Source organism: Cebus imitator, unplaced genomic scaffold (assembly GCF_001604975.1).
Source record: "Cebus imitator isolate Cc_AM_T3 unplaced genomic scaffold, Cebus_imitator-1.0 Scaffold300, whole genome shotgun sequence".
Taxonomy (NCBI): Eukaryota; Metazoa; Chordata; class Mammalia; order Primates; family Cebidae; genus Cebus; species Cebus imitator.
The window spans coordinates 1,575,179-1,581,697 of record NW_016107615.1 but is presented as its reverse complement, the minus strand read 5'-3'; positions in this window follow the sequence as shown (position 1 = coordinate 1,581,697).

Sequence of the window (6,519 nt, the reverse complement as noted above, 5' to 3'; positions counted from 1 at the left end):
AGGCTGAGGCAGGAGAATTGCCTGAACCCAGGAGGCGGAGGTTGCGGTGAGCCGAGATTGCGCCATTGCACTCCAGCCTGGGTAACATGAGTGAAACTCCATCTCAAAAAAAAAAAAAACATTCTTTGGGGTTGACCAGTGATAAGCAAAACCATCCCGGGGTGCTGCTAGTCTTATCACTGCCTTGATTCCTGCCAGAATTGATATGCTGATTTACTTCTGGTATTCTTGGGTCTTATGGGGTTACAGACAGTGACCTCTGAAGGGTAAGGATGGTCAATGTACATTTACCTCAGGTCCAACTTTTTTATTTATAAGGGAAAGCTACTCTTAAAAGAACACATGACTCTCTAGGAAGTTGGGAGTGGTTACAGGGTGTGACTTTTTCCCATTCATGGATGTAAACAAAAATGAGCCCAGCTGGAATACAAACAGAGACCCTATGGGGTGTTACGTTTATCTTTGTTACCTTATTGGGTCTATAGAGGTATTTTTCCCCTCTTCCAATGAGGATAATTGTATGGTCTTTGTTTTCTGGAAGCGGGGAGTACGCTCACCTTGACCTACCACATGCTTGAACTTTATGAGTTGTTCTATACTATCTTCCTTAAATAACCAGTCATTTAACTCTACTACAAGAATTTATTATAGAAGGTCTCTTCTCATATAAAATAAAATACATATAAAATTACTGTTTCTTTATTCCTTCCTTGAAAAATAGAAAAAAATACATTTTCTATTCATAACAGTCTTTAAATCTCTCTTTTCTACTTACAATTTCCCTCATTCTTTGAACCTCCCTTTTAATAACTTCCAAATTAGACAAAAGTGTTTTTCCAAATGAAGATTACTTTTCTCTGGCACATTTTATACAAACATAGAAAGGAAAAAGTCCTGAACTGCCTGCCAGACATTGGCATTCTATAGACAAAAAACATTCTACCATTTTAAGATTTAAACACAATAAGTTCACTATTTGAGCATCTATTCACATCCATTTGACTCTTCCACTTTTAACAGTGAACTACCTCCAAGCACCAAGATACCATGCAAAGCTAGTCATCTTTTACAGCTATTTTAACCATTTTAAAAGCCTATGAACTTCAATGATTTACTCAGGTAAAAATCTTAAAGTTAAATATTGGAAGACGTTATATTTGTTTCAAACTGGTAAGCCTTGATTGTCTAATTTATGAGCACTCTTTCATTTACAAGCCAATTTGATAGCACGCTAGATACAGCACATATCACAATACCTGTATATATACCTAAACAAACACATTAAGTAATTAGCATGTTTTAATAAATCAAATCACCTATGCAATAGAACTGAATTCAAGTTATTTACAGAACTGGCTCTCAAGTACCTGGCCAAATTTTGTTTGTCCCAATAGGTATAGGAAACAGGAAGAGGAAGAGAAGGAATGCCATAGTATCAAATAAGGAAGGGAGGGGGTGAATTGCATTGCTCAAGAGGAAATCCTGGAGTCCCTGAGCCAGCAGAGAGCTCATTTAGAAGTTGAGAAACCAAAGAAAAATGTTCAGACAGCTGCCTGTTAGCCACTGCAGGAGGCTGTCTGCTGGGCCAAGGGTCCGAGACTCCCAGTAAACTTACTTGAGTAGGCAACTTATTGGGGCTAGTGAAAGCAGGTTATCTCCAGAATTCATAGTGATCTTTTGCTTTTGTCTCTTACTAGGGACAAGTAGGACATTCTGTTTACTAATGGCTCTTTTGCTTATATGCACATCAGAAGCTCTGGTATGGGCACCTCAGGCTTTTGAAAAATATTTTCTTTAATATCACAAGGTTTATGGACAGTACATTTAATAATGTAAAGAAAACATAGTTCTGTCTATTGATTAGTCAACGAAAAACAGTTCCTTTTTATAAAAGAATTATTTTACAGTATTATATAGGGGATTATACAGAGAAAAATGTTTGTTGAAAAAAATGTGTGTATGACGTGCTAGGCAGACATAAGCAGAAAAATATTTATTATACTATTCAGGTTTTAAACAGGACAAGAGAATTAATACCTTAATAGGAAGTACTCTCCTACCCTGATCTGATAGAAGATGATGCTTTTTATACCACTGTCATCAGTAATTTTTCAAGTTATTTGGTTAAAATTTCTCAATAATCTAATTAATCAGCTGCACTCTCCTACCTAACTTCAGTAACAAATAATCAAGATTCCAAATCTAGAATCTAGAAACACAGTTATTAAGTAAACATGAAATGCTTACAGATAACATGGGTAAATGTACATTGAATGAGTATGTCATTAGACAAATTTGTAATGGCCTAATATTTGTGTTCAGGAAGTGTTAAGAAAGGAACAGATGGCTAACTGGAAAGTGACTTTTACTGCGTATTGTAGAATCTGCCCTCAGTTCTGATCTGTTCAACACATATTTTAGATTTAGATATTGATTTTGATAATGGGTGTTTCAGATATCACAAAGCTGAGAAAGTTTATATTTTGAGTGGTAGAATTGTGCTCCAAGTGGATCAAATATTATAATATTTAAAATATAATAATAATGGTGATAATTTATATTTTAAAAAATACATGAGTCTAAGGAGAAAAATATGACTCAACAGTTTATGAGAAGAACAACAACAAAAAAACGACTTCAGTAGATTGTAAATTCAAGTTAGGGTATACTACTAACCTCTTTAATTACATAAATATCTGAACTATTATATTAAACACTAGAAATCAACATTATAAAGAAATGCTGTCAGACTGAAGGCATTTGTAGAGGATAACCATATTAAGTGATTAATATATTTATCCAACAAAAATTTAACAAAGTACCTATTCTATATCTACACCAATCTGATGATGAGCAAGACAGATATGCATGTCTGCATTTATCGGTGATAGGAATAGGTATTAGATAATTAATTAAATTTACTATGGAAGCTGTTAAAATCAATTGCAGAATTTGATAAGAGTGTATTACAGAAAGCTCTAAATTAATTTAATCTAGGAACTCATCTGGCTTTCCTCCAATTCTCTAGAGGAGCCATCTGGGAGTTTCCGTTGTCATACCAACTATCTTCATAATATGTAAACCTTTCACTATTTTAGTTGCATGCTGCATGGTTATTTTACTGGTTAAGTTATTTTGTCAATTTACATTATGGCAGTGTCTACATGCACAGAAGCAGGACATATTACACAAAACAAAGGCTGTCATTCAAGGTAGAACCCCACTTCGGGGAAAAAAATACTGAGGCAGAAGAAAATGTGGAATGGTGAGTCAAAGTGAACATAGAGGTAGCACCATGAAAACACAGCAAGTTGTATTTTTTAAGGAATCCACTGTATTTGTAGAATAGATCCTTTTGGGTGATGAGGAAAGTGAACACTTGGACCTTATAGCAACCTCCCAGCAAACTAGAATTTGCTTCATTCATTGTATGTTTCATGCATAACAGCACACATGTAATGATATCTGAGGTTTCACAGTCTATATATGTAATGATTATATCTGTCTTTTTTATGTTTATCTCCAACATATTAAGCTACCTTCTATAACCATTTTTGAATTGTTATAGAATTAGGTTGTAGATTATGATATGTAATATTTTCCCAAATGTTCAAGATGGGCCTGTCTTAAAATGCAGTAAGATACCCTTGACTGGTTTTAATTAAAAGTATATAATTTATAAATCCATGTAAAAAGTATCATCCATCTAAAAATGCATCATTTCGCCATCTGCTAAAAGTGAATAATATATGAATGCAGCACTGTGAGTTTTGTCCATATTAAGTACATACACTCTTCTCTCAAAATATGTTACATGTTACCATCTGAACAATTATTAGTGTGGAGGTACCTCTGACTATCTTTACTCTATTAATAAAGTTTAACATTTATCTGCATTTATATTTTTAAAAATAACATTTTTCTCCTGCACTTTACCACCATTCCACTCTGTGTAGACTAGTGCCCTCCAGAGCACCCAGGAGAAGGTAGATCATTTCTCTCTTTCCATATCACAGTCATAGGCACTTTGAGATATTACTGTTAGGGATATCTGTGAATCTATGAGACTCACTCCCACAGTTTATCCTCTGCTGAGAAGCAAAAAGTAATTGAGTGACATCACATTAAGAATTGAGAAGAAAGGACCGGGCATGTTGGCTCATGCCTGTAGTCCCAGCACTTTGGGAGGCCAAAGCTGGCAGACCACTAGAGGCCAGGAGTTCAAGGTCCACCAGGCCAACATGATGAAACCCCATCTCTACTAAAAATACAAAAATTAGACAGGTGTGATGGTGCGCTCCTGTGGACCCAGCTACTCGGGACGCTGAGGCACAAGAATCGCTTGAACCAGAGAGGGGAAGGTGCAGTGAGCCTAGATTGCCCCATGGCACTCCAGCCTGGGTGACAGAGTGAGACTCTGCCTCAAAAAAAAAAATAATAATAATTGTGAATATAATTTAGTATATTTTGAGTATATTTCAATAAGACTTTTATATATTTTTCTCTATTCCCCAAGTCAGGAAAAACCTGAGCTTCTCCAAATTCTGTGCTTTAGGTAAGCAAAGATAGATATGTTTGGTCAAACTCTAGTAATGTGTTAAGCATTATGAAAACGTTTCTGCACATTCTGTTTGTTCGTGGCTTACCTACATTCCATCCCTTACTCAAATCCTTTATTTGCTTTATATTTTAATGTTGCACTTATTTTTAAAAGCAATTAAGCAATCTCAAATATTTTATTGATGATAGGAACAGAGAGTGAGAGAGATGATTGCCGTGATTACAGACAAGAACCAGACACATGATTACTATTGTAATAACGGAGGTGACTTCTTTAATGTCACACACCAGTTTTTATTATTAAAATGCTATTTGTCTTAACATTCCCTAAGAAAAACAATGTAACTTATGATACATATATATAATATAAAAAATAGACTATATAATATTGTGTGAAATATACAGTACATTTTATAATATATAATTATAAATAATACAAAATTTATAATAGAATGCATAATATATAATATATAAAATGTAAAATATAAAAGATTCCTGTATTAGTGTGCACTTTGTGTGTCTATGTCTGTGTTTGTGTCTATGTCTGTGTGTAGTGTGTAAATTATTTTTATTGGTCACTCAAAGTGCATTTAAAAAAATGGTAGTGGAAAAAAGGGCATGTAGAGATTAGAAAAATATGCTTAAATTATTGCAGCCTGGAAGAAATGACTATTGTATGAAATATCACTGGAAAAACAAAGACTGAAGACTTGAAGCAGGCACTGTTCAGTATAATCATTTTATATATGATCACATATATTCATATATTTGTGTATTCGTGCATATGTATATATATTAAATAAAATCTGTTACTTGATGGTAGATTTCTCAATTTTTTTATTATCTTGTTAAAGTTTTTTTACTCAGGCTACATTATAAAGTTCACTTAGGTTAAGTAGTTAAATATTCATAATGATCTGAAACTTTTTTATTATGTAATTGTACTTCTCATTTTTTATTAAAAGAAAAACTTTAGCTGAATGTAATTTAATGGAGTTTAATTAAGCAAAAAATAATTCGTGAATCAGACAGCCCACAGACATAGAATAGGTTCAGAGTGATTCTATTTCAGTTTGCTGTGGTCTGCTGGGGCCTAGCATAAGAGCTCAGTCTAAAATAATAGCCTCCCATGATTTTGGCTATCAATTTCCTCCTACTGGTGAGCTTGTCATCTAGGTGAGAATGTGAACAAAACTTAAGGCTTTCGCATTACTCTCAGTTACCATCATTTTGAGTTTCTGGTCTTAGCATGTCATTCATAGGTTACTGTGTCCTCACGATCACACATTTATTTGAGTTTTTGTCGTTCCAGTCAATGAGACCATTTGACATTCTATGGATGGCTGCATGCAAATGTTTAAACTTCTGAAATAATACAGTGCCCCATGGAGACTTCTATTATGGCTATAAGGCGGATACTATGAAGATTTGAAGTATTTTCCCTAGCCAGGGTCCCCATGAATGAAACTGAGCAAAATCATATCTATCAAAGAATGAGTCACCTGAGGAGTCTGTCTGTTTTAACCAAGCTACATATTAGTTAACCCCCTGTAACTGAGTCTCTGTAACCTGATATATCATCCATATGCACAAAGAAGTATCAGCAACTGTATAGATTTCTCTCTGTTCAGCCAGTAGGTAATCGAAAACAATTCTATTATCTAGCACAACATTAACAAAATAATTTTAAAAAGTCTGTTGTGCAATCATAGCCATTGCAGTAGAATCTGCCATATAGTCTATTATGAGAGAGAAATTTCTAATTTATTACCTCATTTATATATATTCCAAGGCATGGAAAAAAAGACGATAAACGATGCCCATCCAGAAGGTTGATGTCTTCTTGGCAACGTTTGCTTTAAGCTATGATGTAGGTTAAGAGAAGTGGACCAATGTTCTGTTCTTTGGTGATTATGGAGCAGCAAAGGTACTATTAAAATTCCTAGCCCACATTGGCCC